At 35.3% G+C, this 16,437-nt stretch overlaps 1 protein-coding gene and 1 long non-coding RNA gene across 24 annotated transcripts in view; both read left to right on the top strand.

Moving 5' to 3' along the window:
• The window catches only part of CTNNA3 (catenin alpha 3), a 1,517,748-nt gene that overhangs the window by 1,051,516 nt on the left and 449,795 nt on the right, over positions 1-16,437 (top strand). The window lies entirely within an intron of this gene.
• LOC139074323 (uncharacterized) lies at positions 10,529-14,452 on the top strand. The gene is made up of 2 exons (XR_011523832.1): positions 10,529-10,644; positions 13,954-14,452. It is a non-coding gene; the product is annotated as an uncharacterized lncRNA (long non-coding RNA).

Raw genomic sequence — 16,437 nt, 5'->3', positions numbered from 1 at the left:
TTATTAGTTTATTTTTGTTTTATTTTGAACACTAGATAGTTAAATAATTTCCTTATGTCCTCTACTAATCCATCAAATTATTCCATGGAATTAGGAAAAAACAAGGTTCATGTTTTGGTATTAGTAGTTTGTTTTATCCTTAAGCCATAGTCCCTTTAAACTAATGTCTCATTGATCACAGAAAGTTCAGCTGTATATTATGGCTTTTTAAAATACATTCTAACATCAACTTTCCTCATAGTCATTAACCTTATTCTTAATAAAATTTGATTTCTTTTCTATTCTCATGAGAAGCGATCCTTGAACGTGATGTTAAGGTGGTGGGGTAGATAAAGAACTCTGAGAGTTTATGGGCTGGTCCAGGAATAATTTTATTTTCTTGAGTTATAGTGGTGTATGCATATTCTAGCTACTGTGGTCAATATGTTAATATACCAAAAAATGGTCAGTTTAACTGGAAGCTAATGGGGTACAGCAAGGCAAATATTTGCTACAGGTTAGTAGATTGGTGAGGCAGCAGGGAATGTGGGTGCCGTTTACACCTTCTCCTCTGCTTTTGCCATTCAACACACAACCCAGGGACAGCTACAGTCCCTCATCCTGCAAAGGAAATCACTGTTTATCATGTGCTCTCTCTCAACTTATCAGTTTTGAGGATTTGGGCAAATTGCTTAATAGCCTTTCTTTTCGTATTCTGTAAGGTAAGAGTAATAATTCCCACTTAACAGGATAATCTTTGAAACTGCATACACAATGGTTGTGAAAGTGCATAGCAGAGTGACTGTGGCATGGACTCCTCTCAACAATATTGGTTGATTCTAAATCAAAATTACTTAAAAAGAATGTCTTGAGCCTTCCTTTCTTCTCTACATAGGAGTTACCAGATTTCCAGTTTCTTAACTTTCCAATTTCCTAACAATCTCTGTGTCTGATAGGATAATTTCTTTTCTTCCATCTCTTAGTCCATTGCCTCCACCTGGCTTAAGAAAAAGTTTGGGGAGATATTACTCTAGAAGCCTGTTACCCAGTGTCACACTTCTTAGTTGATTTAAGTGTAAACCATAAAAATACGTTTGTGACTATTTTTAGTACAAATAGAAGAATGATGAGCCATAAATTTTATCAGGAGCTTTGAGATGTTGGAATTTCAGTGTATTTCCCATGGTCTCTGGAAGCGTATGGACTGGCCATTGTGGAATACTCTGGGTCACCACCTGTGGCATCTGCTTTACGTTGCTCTGTTGTCCAGTGGTTAACTGGAATTAATTTTCCTTGCTGTCATTTTTTAAACACTGGTTTTATTTAATATTTAGAGATGCTTTTGGGCAATGAATTGTCTCCAGCTCTCTGTGGAAGAACTTCTTGCACTAATAACAGTGTAGTAAGTAGCCAAACCACGCCCCCCCACCACCAAAAAGGGGTAAAAGTGCCACGTGGATTTGAAAGTTCACAAGCTCTCAGACTTCCAAAGTAATTAAATGATGAGGGAGATGCAAACTACCACTTTCGTAACTTTTTGAGCATATTAGTTGGGGAGAGCAGGTGGATAAAGTTCTAGGGGTATTTTTACAGCTCTTGCGGTTTTGGAAGGCTATTAAAGCCTCGTCATTACGTTGCCTTTGTTGCAAACCATCCATCTCTTTGGTCTGTCTTTCATTGTGGTTTTGCGAAAGAAATGAAACTGACATTATAAAGCTATTTTAAATAGTGCAGCACACGGAATTATTATTAATGGAAGGAGAAAACATGGTTTGGTTAAAACATTAGTTTCTTGTTTTCTAATTATGTCACCACTGATCTTTTAATTATTCCAGATGCATATTTTGCCACCTTACCTCGTTCCTGGCTTCTTATTCTTTGTAAATTAGATCTAGCAATTAGTAATATTCTCACTATATTTCCCCAAAGACAATTTGTGCTTTTCAGTACAATTTGGTATGTTCACAGTAGTTTTCAATTCCTTTTACAACACAAGTCATAAAACCCCCTTTCATGTCAAAGAAGAACAAGGAAGGGATAAGCCCAACTGCTTAGGCCAGATGGTAAGAAATCAGATGACAGGGAAAAAAATCGCAAAGCCATTCAACTCCTACTTTGCTTCTGCCTTTTCTATCAACACGAATGATCTTTAAACTAGATGGGGTATGACAAACATGGTTAAGGGGATCGAAGCCCAATTGGTGGTCTAATAAAAGTACCTGGCTGCTTTAAATTGCTTCAAGCCTCGAGGCAAGACAAAGCACATCCCAGAATTCTGCAGGAACTGGCAGATGTTGATGTAGAACTGCTCTCAGTAATTTTTGCATAACTACAGGGAATAACAATAGTGCTAGAGAATGCAGAAGGGAAAATGCTCTTCCAGCTTTCGAAAACAAGGAAAACATAGTGGTTACTATCACCAATTGTTGAACTTCAGCAAACTTCCAAAATTGAAGTTTAAACAACTTATAAATATATACAATGAAGAAAATGATAAATTCCCTAAGAACCAAGCTTCTTACATTAAGGCTGCATTCTTCTGTGAGGGTTGCTAGATTAAGAGATGAAGGGAGTTATGCAGAAATGCAGGGTGTACAGGGATTTACAAGATATTTAATATAGTCATGATTTTCTTGTGGGAAACATTGAGAAAGGTAGAAAATGGGGGTTGGAAGTTTCATAGCCAGTGCTAATAACAGATCAATTTCTTTTTTGGGGAGTGGAAGCTGATAAATGTGAATTGACTGGTTAACCATTAAAGACTAAATATGTTGTAGTGAGGACAATATGACCAGACAGAGATAAGAGTGATTCCTGGTGAATTGATTAGGGAACAGTTCAAAATAAAGAAAAAAAGGTAGAATTTGAAGTGGGCATTGATGGTTGTAAGCTACTCAAAAGACCAAAATGGGAAAGAAGAAAAAGGGCGTTAGAAATAAGGAGAATGACATTGTGGTCACTCATGGCACTTATTACGCACTGCCTTGCAATTATTTTTGTCCATCTGCTATTTCATGGGTAACAAAATTAGGAATCTCTTTCCTTTGGGATCAAACCATACTTGGAATCTTTTCATTGAAATGTTTCATATGCCTTTTATTTTCTATAGTTTCTATACCACACATTATTTAGCTATTATCCATGCTCTTTTCAGCCCTTTGCCTGAAGGTAGGGATGTTCGATTGTCTGCCAGTCCCAGAACTGCTCCTATGGCGCTGGGGATGGAAGATAGAGGCACATCCGCAGGCCTCTGTAGCTCCTGCAGGCTATCAGTCTAAAAAAAGGGAGAACTTTTTCTAACCCTTTTAATTACTCTAAAGAAAATTAGGCTACCATTTGAAATTCTATTATAACTCCTTTTGCCTCTTTGGGGATACAAAGAGAAAAGTTTTGCCCTAAAATTATTGAAGGATGTCTATTTGGAAGCAAAAAGAATTCCTAAATCCAATGGACTTTAAGTAGAAGATCAAAGATGATGCTTATTTCCTATGAGCAAATATGTAGCTTTCTTTCAGAGCAGATTAATTTTCAAAATTAAATGGTCATTATACTTAATTTCATGCATTGCCGACAATAAATATGTTAACGAGAAGTTAAAAGTCTTCTCTCACCCCATTTGGAGAAACTTTTGAAAAAATTTCATAACCTTTTACAGCTAGACTATGTAGTTCTGGAGAACAAGAAGTGCAACCCTCTACTTCTTATATCGCCCACACAACCCTATGGCTCGTCTTTGCATGCAGTAGTTCCTTATCAAATATGCGTAGAATGAAACACAAAGCTATTATAGGACAAGACTATGGTATGTAATTTAATATTCTGACAAAAATAGGAATTAAATTGGCAATAGTGGTGTACAATTTTTTGCAAGGGGAAGAGGTTGAGAACAATAGAGCTACTATACAAAAGAGTTGAAAGTGGAGTAGCCGTGGTTGAGGTTTCTAGGGGTCCAAGGTCCTGCAAGAGCTCCTTGATTCCTTCTCTTTTCTATTACCTATGGCCCTTTGCTTGAGGGCCTTGAGATCTTTGAGAAATTGCAAAATTTCAGCATCATAAGATTTGGGGAATTCTATCAGGCAGGACAAGCTAGTTTATGCAACAGTAACAAACAATGAAACATCTCAGTGACTTAAAACGAAAAGACTTATTTCTCACTACGTTGTATGTGTATTGTTCATTGCAAGTCAGCAAGAGGCATCTGCATGTGGTAGCCACTCAGAGATCTATACCGATGGGGGCTCTATCTTTGCAGAAGCTTCTTTAAATCCAAAGGGCCAAGACAAAGAGAACATGGGAACTACACACACGTTTCTACCAAGAAATGCTATTTGCTTACATTTCATTTCCCATGACCATGCTGCCTGAGTTCAAATGATTGGAAAAATTTAATCTATGTGAGAGAACTGACATTTGAAAATTGCCCTAATGATACCACAGATATATTCCAAAAATCTGTTTCCTCAATAATAATTCACTTATCTATAGTTCCTGAATTTATATAAATTCTTTATTAAGTTTATATTTTTAACCCATCTAAGATCATACAAGGATAAGCTTCTATATTGATTACTCTGTGTTTAATTATATAGATATAGAGATATACAGATACAGATAGATATATCGAACTGCGTTAAACTTCCTTTTATAAGATGAAAAACTATCTGCCTCATGTTGAAAGGATTCAAGAATACTGGATTGAGTGAACAAGTTCCTGTCTCCTCTTCATCATATCTATTATTAAAGATTGTCATCACATTACTCCCAAACTTGCATCTTATGAACTTGAGATAAATATTAAACAAATATGACACCCGTTCTGTATACAAAATGATATGAAAAAATACTGCATAACTCATATTCTAGCACAAGAAATAGGAGAAATTCATAAAATATCATAAAAATCTAAAATTAATAATTTAATCAGTAAAAGCTTCAGAGGATTTGACTGTCTTCAAAGTCAGGAAAGAGACCAACTGAGTGAGGCACAAAAAATAGACCAGAACTGGTCTATTACCACATAAACTTGGTAAACAACAAGATTATCCATTTTATAATTCCCACTTGATATAAGCCATCAAAATAAATGTGTTTTACTCTGTGCTGACAACTGAATGTTCTCCCCAAGTTTGTTTACTCAAGAAATGAAAACCAGCATTTCCTATGTCCACAGAATGTTGTGTGTATTCATCAATAAATAAGAGGCCTCTGGGCCAAGTTTTCCTTTCTTAGTTGGGCCCACGTGTGATAAAAGTGTATGTCTGACTTTCATATTCTCTTTCCCCAACATTCTGTAATTGCCAGTCATTAACAAAGAATTCAGTGGTTCAGAGGCTCTCGCTTCTTCCTAACATCCGGTAGTGTGTGTTCATGAACTGCAGAACAACAAAGTTCTCCATGATTTCCATAAGATAGGTGTACGCAAAGCATTATGATAGAGTTAAAGAGGGGGAAGGCTTCATAAAGGAAGCGTCATTTTAGCTTTCTGTGTTTGTATAAAGTTGGGAAGTATCAAGAGGAAGAAATAGCGTGAGTGATTATGTTTAACTCCTTACGTCTCTATTTTTCCTTCTCTTTATAATTTTTATAACTCCTCTGGTTGGCCATTCCTTGAACTTTTCTTATTCCAGTACATCTATTTTCATGAGTCACAACCCAAAATCACAAAGAATACTTGAGTATTTGGTTGTCCTTCAATCAATTCTTAATATATTTTTATCCAACAAATATTTTGAAAAAGTAACCAAAATCCTCTGATGAACTATTTATGGACAGGCGATCAGTTGACAATTGCCTTTACTGTGTCCCAATGATTATTTATAAAATTAGCTTAATAGCTTCTGAGCAAAACTTCATTAATCTGACCTCTATGATTTTTTTAAACTCTTGGATAGACACCAGGCAGTTCTGATGAGTGATCTACCTTGATTTGTCAATGCAATCTAGAACATCCTACAGATGTGGCACTCTTTGATCCAATATCTCTGTCCCATCTGTTCTAAAGATCAAATGAATTTTTCTTATATAAACCAAGATGAATGAAATCTCTCTTCTCTTCACCTTTAAACTTTGCCTCTCAATGACCCATACTCCTTTAGTCTCTGGCTACCCTCCTTCCTTTAACACACCCAGAGAAAGTACTTTTATAGATCTTACACTCCCATGTAAAGTGTTTTAGATATCTTTTAGGTTTTCTTAATTCTGTCTTTTCCCCCATCTCACTCTAGGGTTTTCTTTTTCTTTTTACCATTTTGGTATGGTCAGTTAAAAAAAATTCTAGAGACCCTATGATGGTTCATATGACCCTGTCCCATGTGCCAGTTAACTCATACAGTATTATTAGATATTTATTATTATTTTATTTTCCTGAGGAAGATTTGCCCTAAGCTAACATCTACACCAATCTTCCTCTATTTTCTATGTGGATCACTGCCACAGCATGGTTGTTGACAAGTGATGTAGGTCTGTGCCTGGGAACTGAACCTGGGCCGCCAAAACAGAGCATGCCAAACTTAACGACTAGACCACAGGGCTCTGGCCCCTTAGATAGTTATTTTTATTTTGCATTGTTGTGATGCTATAACTTAATTTCAAATACTTCCGCTTAAACATTGTGATATTTCAATATAAGTGATTTTAGCTACACTGTAGGGAAAATCATTTGTTCAATCAAGAATTCATACTGTCATTCTAATCAGGAAACACTCACTCCAGAGGAACTACTAAAAGCCATTCTGTTATCGTTATCTTTAATCAACATAAAAGGCTTTAACAATTAGCAAAATGAATGTTAGAAATGGATTTTCATTGGTGAAATTAGTGGCTTGTTAATTAGTATAATGGATTTGAGAAATGGACTCATTGATGAAGTAAATAGTGTTCAAAGTATGTGGATTAGCTCGAATATTGTGAAGATAGCCCTTGCTCATGCATGATGCCTGTAGCCTGGACCCTTATGGATGTCTACCCAGGCTTGATCCCTAAATGATCTTGTGTCTAAGCATATAAGGAGATTTCTGAGTTCTTGGTGCTTACGATAAAGGTAATGGAATCATTCCTTTGGAATATTATTATAGTTATTGCAAGTGATTCATCATTCAAGAAGTAATCCAATTACTTCAAGAGACAGATATCTGTGACTTCATCAACTTAAAGAAATTTTATAAATAACTGTGTCTGCTTGCTAATAAATATTTATTTAATAAGTATCTGGAGGAGTGGCAGAATTTGCAGGGAGATTTATTAAAACATAATCTTATTTGGAGCCATGGGAGGAGTCACTTAAATTGTACAAATTTTGACCATGACTATTGGTGGCGGTTGTTATCTACCTACAGACCCCAGTGGCTATGGTGATGGTCTTGGCTTATGCCATTTGCCTTGCTAATTTCGATATTTTTTTCTAGAGATTTTAATGAGGGATTTTAAGACAGTTACCAAGTTTCTTAAAGAGTATTTACCAATAATTGATTTTAGATATTTCTTAACAAAATCTATATTTTGCTTCAGTTTCTTGTTTTCTAAATTTAAATGTACCAGTGAAGGGTGATTTGTGTTTTTCAACTGAATGCAGGAGGTTGCAGTTAATCTTGTTGTCGTTACCATCATTCAGGTTCCATCCACGCAGTTTTTCAGCTTCTTGATGAGGGCTTTTCTTCAGTCAATTCCACATTTTCTGATCGCATATCTTTCTCTATTCCACATTCTGCACGTAATCATGTTCTTTCTCAGAAGTTGGGACTATCTTATGTCCAGGTATGTTTTGAGATTTTGAGATTTATCTCTTTTTTTCTTTCTTTTTTATCCTAAAAGATATGGATTTCAAATGTGTAAATTAAAAAGTTTGTCTTTTCTGAAACTCATGCTTTCACCTACCCTCTTTAGCTGCTTTCAACTTTTTTTTTTTGAGTAAGATTAGCCCTGAGCTAGGATCTGCTGCCCATCCTCCTCATTTTGCTGAGGAAGATTGGCCCTGAGCTAACATCTGTGACCCTCTTCCTCTGCTTTATATGTGGGATGCTGCCATGGCATGGCTTGATGTGCAGTGCGTGGGGCTGCCCCCGGGATCCGAACCTGCTTACCCCGGTCTGCTGGAGTGGAGCAGGCAAACTTAACTACTACGCCACCAGGACAGCCCCTCAACATTTTTTTTTTATTATTTGCTGTAAACTCAAATTACTTCCTGGAAGAAAATTTGGAGTAGGTGTATCTTTTTTTGAATATTTTGAAGAGAATTTATCAATGCAGTTTGCTATTAGAAGAGACAACATAAACTGAAAAGTTTTTTTTAATGGAATTTCAAGCTTTTCCTTTCCATGTTTAAAACTACAGTCTTTTGGACCTAACTTCTTTTTTAAGCTCCATGAACTCAAGTTCCATAACAACATGCCTTTTTAAAAATTTAGTTTCCAAAGGGGCCAAGTGTAAGGAATAGCTGGTATACTTGTAGCAACCACAGGGAAAATGGAATAATCTCAGTTCTTTTGAGAAGTGGTTCTCACTTTCCTTCCTTTTCTGTTGTTTAATGGAGTAAAATGAAAAAGAAGAGTTGTATTACATGACAATAAAGAATTTAGTTAATCTGTAATATTATAGTGGGATTTTCAAATCGACCTTATTTTATGAGTTTTGTTGTTATTGTTGTTAGCTCCATTCTTGGAAATCGAAAGCAATGTCCATTAACCCCATCAGGTTTTCCCATTAAAGATTTCTAAGAGTAGATGGGGGATGAAGAATGGTCGTTGGTGTTAGACTAATTCTGAGGGCAAACTAGTCTATTCCTGATCTACAATAAGTGTGAAAGGATTCCATGAATCTCAGGGTTTCTCCAGGATATAGACCAATGTCTCCAGGATCCTGTAAATTGCACCTCTGTTTACCTCTCAAAGCTGAATAGAGGTGTGGGAGAGAAGGGCAACAAATGAAGTACGTATTTTTGAGTTTGCAGTTTATTACTAAAAAGTTAATCCCAGTTAAATGGAAGATTGCCAGAGGAGGACTATTTTTCTTTTGCCCATGATTTTATGCAATGAAGACCTGTGTTTGGTGACCAAAGATATCTATATCAATTTCTATATCTATATCTATATCTATATCTATATCTAATCTACATATACAATTAAAGTAATAGCCAGGTTTCCTTGGGTGCATCATTTGTATTGGATGCATGCTAACTACTTTATCTAAATCATGATATTTAATTCTCCCAAGATTCCAAAAAAGCATTCTTATTTTCTGCAATCTTGAGTTAAGAAAACTTCGTCTCAAAAATAATAATTAATTTGCTCAAGGATATACAATAATAAATGGAGGAGAAGACTTTGCACTCAAGCTGTGTACATTCAGAATCTGACCTCTTAAGTGTCAGGCTACCCATCAACCCTCTTGAAAAAAATACAGCTAACCTCTGAGAGTTTCCCCAACTGTTGCAGAGGGTTACGCATGGTGCTGTCTCACATTTGTTCAGGAAAGGGTCCCCTCTTGCTCTAATCTCTCTTGTACTCCACACTTTGGATGCTGACCATCATGAAAGCACTGCTCCGTGGGGTTCAGTGGCCTAGGTTGAAGCGTCCCAATTCTGCCTATATTGGAATAACACCTTCCTCCTTAATTGCCACATAGCACCAGAGGAACCGGCACACAAGTTTTTTGTGTTTAAGTGTCTTCAACAATTCCAAATGAGCTGTGTTTTTATACCAACCCCAGCTAAACTCCTTTTGATCTCTTCTTCAGTTGACTGGAAAAAAAATCTAGGCCTGCACATGTTTCTTGGAGTTTTTAAGATTTCTGTGTCCATTTTCCTGTGAGCAAATGTTTCGACAAGAACACATATGTACATTTTCTTAAAAAAGAAATCAACAAGATACAAGTAAATGACTATTAATACAGACTTAGCAAAAAATGAATATTTTCCTAAGAAAACCAGTCCTATAATAACCCGGTTTAAAACATCAGTTCACAGCTCTCCTGCTTAAAATAGCATGACTAATGATAAACTGGAACTCCCCTGAGGTTTGGTTTCTTCTTCTATACAATGGCCAGAAAAATGGTGGAAGGATGATGTCATGGTTATATGAGGCATTTTATTTAAAGCGTCGGTATAATGCTCTACACTTAGTAAGCATTTAAGCAATGTTAGCTACTCGTGGTAGCACTCGAGGGCTCAGAGTAAAAGCAAAGACAGACACATTCAGTTTACGTGTCAAAAACAAAACAGTCAATTTTTGTCATAAGTCTGTGTTTCACTGTTTTCAGACGTGGAAATAACAATCTTGGGAGAACAATGAGTGCTCGTTTTCTATTTATACAACCTATAAGGTCAACTGTGTTGGTTTTCCAGCACAAAGGGACAGTCTGCCTTTGAGGTCAACTCAACCTCCCAGTCTTAGGTAATGAAAATTGTTGGCAGTTTTCTGTTTCAAAGTTCTTTCAAAATATTAACAAGAAATCTTACTTTCATCTAGAACACACATCCCTACCTTCTCCCAACCCCCTGCATACAAACACACACACACACACACACACACATACATTTGTGCCTAATCCTGGATGGGAGCTAATGCTCCTTTCCTTCTTTATTGTCTCCTTTCTTTCTATCGTGGGCATACCCAGACCTGTGTTAGTATGGTGTTGTGAAGATGAAATGAAAATGCATACATGGATCAACAGGTATGGCTCCTGGCATATAGCGATTATTCAGCGAACATTACTTGTTCTTATTTTTAGCTTTTCGTGTCTGAATCCAAGCAACAAGGGAGTAAGGTTCTTGCTGTGTTTGTTTCTGTATACCTAATATCTAAAATAGCACATGGTTTATAGGAGGTACTCAGTAAATATTTGTTGAATGAATGGATGAATAATTAATTTGTTTTTAAGTTTGTCAATAATGTCTGATTTTTGAGAACCTAAAGCAAATCGAAGTTATGGGAAACTTTTGCATTTTTTTTAATTCTAAAGAATTGTTTTATTATGCCTAAATGTTCTATCACTGCTACACATTTTTAGGACATTAAGCCAGATTTGTGGTGAAAATTGGCCTTACAGACACACATATACTCACATATATATATATATATATATATATATACATACAAATATATCCATATAAACTTTACAAATAACATTGGATTTTTTCTATCTTCTCTTCTAATTTTCGTGCTCTTCCTTCTTTATTCACTGGGCATGCTTTGAGAACAGTCAGTTTTTATCCATGAATTTGTTAAAAGTCAGCTTTTTCCATGAATTAGTATCAGATTAAAAGATTGTGGCGTACTTCTGAAATAATACCTAACTATGCTTAGGAAGTATTTTATTTTTACTGCCAACATACTGGAATTGCATAATGCCATTGGTGTGATTGTGAAATCTCTGAGCACAGAGTTACAAGTTTCAGTTTCACACTGACAGAGCTCCAGCGCTGACTGGTCAAAAGAAGAAACAAGTGGTCGAATGAATGAACAAATGAAAGAATAAAAATTACTGGGAAAAATACACACATGCAATAATACACAGTTGATTGGAGGAGCTAGGAACATCAACTTAGCAAATAAGTAATCCCATTTCTTTTCATAATTCCCAGAAAAAGAACAAACCATACAATTTAAATGAGTAAGTTGTAGTTAGGCACATGCTGTTTTATCTCACCACTTGCAGAATTCTACTTTGAAAATGACCAGAGCTGTGAGACATACACCTAGATGAGTTATTGAAATAGAGGAGAAATTGAATTTCTCTAGTTTATTCACTCAAACAAGCAGTAAATAGCTTTGGAAATGAAAACTGTCTCCAGACAGAGATCTAGTTTCCATTTGGGATTGTTTTCAAAATCAGCTCCAGTTTTAGCCTGTGGTTTCCAGATTGATATTAGATTTCAGTTTATCAGTTTTACTTAGTAATTTGCGTAATCTTGGTTTAGCTGAAAGTTTTGTTTTGTGTGTGTGTATATTGATATTTTAAAAAATTCTTATCTTGTGCTGAAGTTTTTATCTTGATGATCTCTTGATGAGAATGTGCAGAAAGAATGTTATATTGACATAAGTATTTTCCAGAGCACATGAAAGGAAAACTAGATAACGAATTCAGTTGAAATATTTTGAAAAGAAACAAATAGTATGCAAAAATGATGCAGAGTTAAAACATATCTAAATAACACCATAATAAGCATGTTTTTCCTTGACTTCATACCCTCATCTTAGCACAATACCTACTTAATTTGGTATGGGCTCAACATAGCTGTTGAATGTTACTTAATTCCAAAATATTTATCATAATTTACAGATTTGCTATGTTTCTAGAAGAAACTATGATTGTTTGTGATTAGGAAGTGCTGATAGAGACATCAAACAAAACCAAAAGAAATGGACTAATATACCACGTTCACTGGAATATTTATATTATAAAGAAGTAGAATTTCCCACAATTTGTGTTGATTTAAAGTATTTCTAATTAATATTCTAATACAATTTTCCTTTGAGTGTGGAAAATGATTAATTGATTCTAGAATCTTATACGATATCACAAAGTCAATAACAGCCAAGAAACTCTTGAAGAAGAACAAGAAATTGAACACACTTTCCCTACCAAACAGCAGGAGCTTTAGTATTTAGCAGTGAATACTGGAACAAGAATTGATATAGATATAGAATTAGAAAATGAAATAAAATAAGGAACCCAGATGTAGGCCCAAGTATATATGTACACCATAGATAATAGAGGTGGTTCTAAGGGAATGTTGGAAAAGGATAGAGTTTGTAATAAATGATTCTAGAAATATGAAAAATATAATTGTATATTTCAAAAACTGCATAGAAACCAATCCCACATGATTGAAAGATCTACATAAAGAAGATAGATAGATAAAATAAAGAAGGGAATAAAATAGGTGAGTATCTTTATGACCTTGGCATAGGAAAGAATTTCCTAAACCAGACACAGGAACTATTACCTATAAAGGGAAAAAAATGATAAATTCATTTACATTAAAATGGAGAAATTCTGTTTGTCAAAAGGTACAAGGAGAGTAAAATAACAGATCACAAAGTGGAAGTCGTTAATGCAGATAATCAGTAAAGTATTGGCTATCCAGAATTTATAAAGAATACCTACAGAGTAGTACCAAAAAAAAGAAGATAAGCCAAAAGTAAAATGATTTGCAAAAGGAAATCCACATCAGATAAACCTTTGAAAATGTGCTTAACCTCATTATCAAAGAACCTCAAATGAAAACTATAATAATACATCAATACACACTCACCAAATTGGCCAAAATAATTCAAACATTGCCTCTTATCGTTAAAGATGTGCAGTAACTGGAGTTCAGTAGCCCACCCCAGAGGGAGCTACGTCAGGCTTAATCCTTTTCCCTGTGTTTTCTCATCAAGGGTTCAAATTATCAATGGGTCCAGTCTCATCCATACAACTTTGTTATGTTTACATTGTAATATGACAACATTTATTTTCCTTTCTGTTCAAGAAAGAAGATATGCAAACAGGGGAGGTTAGTATGAAATAATCACTTTAGGGCAATGATAAAGGATTACAAACTGAAACAAGAATAGATCACTGTTTAGCCTTTAAAAGTTGCTGCTTACCTGGAAGGGTATTTCAGACATCAGTAAAATTGGTCACTGGAAGAAGTTCATGTTTGTCTTCTTAAAATATTTGAAAGCGTTCTTTAACACACAACTTATTTTTTAAAAATGAAACAAGTATAAATAGTTGAAACTGAACTATGAGATACGCAGCAGCTTAAAGTTAACTTAAGCACCCCCCAACCACACTCGCACAACTCTACACCAGGCACTGTAAGATTTGATGGTTCTCCTGATTACATAATGAAGAATCTCTTCTTAATAACAATGACTAGCACATGCAAACATTCCATAAATATTTGTTGAATAAATGAATATGAAATAATGAAATTTTTTTTTAAAGATTTTATTCTTTTCCTTTTTCTTCCCAAATCCCCGCTGTACACAGTGGTATATCTTAGTTGTGGGTCCTTCTAGTTGTGGCATGTGGGACGCTGCCTCAATGAGCCTGACGAGGCGTGCCAGGTCCGCGTCCAGGATCCGAACCGGCGAAACCCTGGGCCGCCGCAGCAGAGCACGAGAACTTCACCACTCGGCCATGGGGCCTGCCCCGCATACTACTTTTCTTAGTCCTGTGTAAATTTAGTTGTGGCTGTGTGTTTAAGTTCTTGCCAATGGAGTGCAATCTGAAGGATTGGTGCAACTTACAGGCTATGGCCTTAAGACTGAGGATGCGCTTCCTTTCTTCTTCCCACCAGCTGAAATCCAAGAGAACACAGCTCTGATTATAGAGACCATGCCAGTGCTTAGGGTTGGAGTTACAATGTAGAAGAATGAACCTAGGTCCTTTAATGGACAATGTAGAGCAGATTTGCCTGCTAATCTGGAGCACTCACCTTGGACTGTTACAAAAGGGAATAATAAATTTCTATCTTTTTGTCACTTAATTATTATTGGATTTATATTTTTTACAGAAGCCTAGCTTTAAAAAAATTATGTTATTGAGGTCATATTGATTTATAACATTGTGAAAATTTCAGGTGTACACTATTATATTTCAGCTTCATATAGACTGCATTGTTCATGACCAAGCTAGTTTCCATTCGTCACCATACCTATGTGCCCCTTTACCACTTTTGCCCTCCCCTGGCCCACTTCCTCTCTGGTAATCACCAATCTGTTTCCTAATCTATGGGTTAGTTTGTTTGTTTGTCTTCCTAATATGAGTGAAATCACGTGGCATTTGTCTTTCTTTGTCTGACTTATTTCACTTAGCATAATACCCTTAAGGTCCATCCATGTTCTTGCAAATGGCACGATTTTGTCTTTTTTAAGATTGGCTAGTACTCCATTGTATATTTATACCGCATCTCCTTTATCCATTCATCCATTCACGGGCGCTTGGGTTACTTCCAAGTCTTAGCTATTGTGAGTAATGCTACAGTGAACATAGGGGTGCATATATCAGACTCATACAACTTAACAACAAAAAAATGAACAACCTGATCAAAACATGGGCAGAGGATATGAACAGACATTTTTTTACAAAGAAGATATACGTATGGCCAATAGGCACATGAAAAGATGTTCGACATCACTAATTATTAGGGAAATGCAAATCAAAACCACAATAAGATATAACCTCACACCCTTCAGAATGGTTATTATTAAAAAGACAAGAAATGGCAAGTGTTGGAGAGGATATGGAAAAAAGGGAACCCTTATACACTGCTGGTAGGAATGCAAATTGATGGAGATTTCTCAAAAAATTAAAAATAGAAATGCCATATGATCCAGCTATTTCCACTTCCGGGTATTTATCCAAAGAATATGAAAACACTAATTCAAAAAGACATATGCACCTCTATGTTCGTCACAGCATTATTTACAGTGGGGTAGCTTTGAATTCAAGAACTACATCGTGGTTTAGCTTAACCCTTTCATTGTAAAGATCTGGAAAAAAGGACCTAGGGAGATTGTTTAAGGAAATGTTGACAGAAAGTGGTAGAACTAAAACTTGAAGTGAACATCTGTGCAATCCAGTACATTAAATATGAGCTAATGATAACTTTATGATGAAGTGACCATGGAGTAGAAAGCCAGGCCGTCACCAAATCATTACCTGATGGGAAGGATTCTACCTCATTCCTACCTGTAGGACCAGGGCAGGTCAGGTTACCATAAAGGAAAGGAGACTAAATCTTCAGGGTTTCTCACTGCATGGGCCTGTTCCAAGTCCTTGGAGGGAACGAAAACTTGAAAACACAAGATATTTTAATTCAAATTGTTTAATGCTCTGCTTAATCTATCCTTAATGTTCCAAGGTTTAAGAAGCATATAAATGGAGATCCTTGTATCATAGATCAGTAATATACATTATGTCTAACTATATTAAGTTATAAAACAAGCTATGTCTTCATAAAAAAGTGATTGAGAAATATGTGTGTAGCTCTGAATTTTCTATGACTGAAAGTCTGCAAAATACCAAAGATGACCAAATACAATTACATATAAAATTATTTATATCTTATTCTGCATGTCTGGGAGTTCTGTGGATAGGCTAGTGATGTCGGATGAGTAATAATATACGATGTAGATAATTTATAAATTATATATTCCATCAAATTTATTTTACATTAATCTTTGCAAAATCACTAATTACATTGTTTAAATCAAAGTTTTAATAGAATTTATGTTTTATTACTGAGTGCTCAAAAGGATTAAAATATGATTGTATTCCAAGTGCACAAAAATTGACAATATTTTCATCAATAATATAAATTAAATATAAAAATTGCTTTACATATGCTTAAAATTTATATCATTTAAAACATTCCAAACTTGTTTGTTTAATTAGAAGACAAATACAAATTGTGCATTTCAAATTTTTCAATCAAAATTATTTTAATGAACTGAACATGTTTAATATTCT

The sequence above is a fragment of the Equus przewalskii genome, chromosome 1 (assembly GCF_037783145.1).
Source record: "Equus przewalskii isolate Varuska chromosome 1, EquPr2, whole genome shotgun sequence".
NCBI classification, from domain to species: domain Eukaryota; kingdom Metazoa; phylum Chordata; class Mammalia; order Perissodactyla; family Equidae; genus Equus; species Equus przewalskii.
This window is presented reverse-complemented; position numbering and strand designations above follow the sequence as displayed.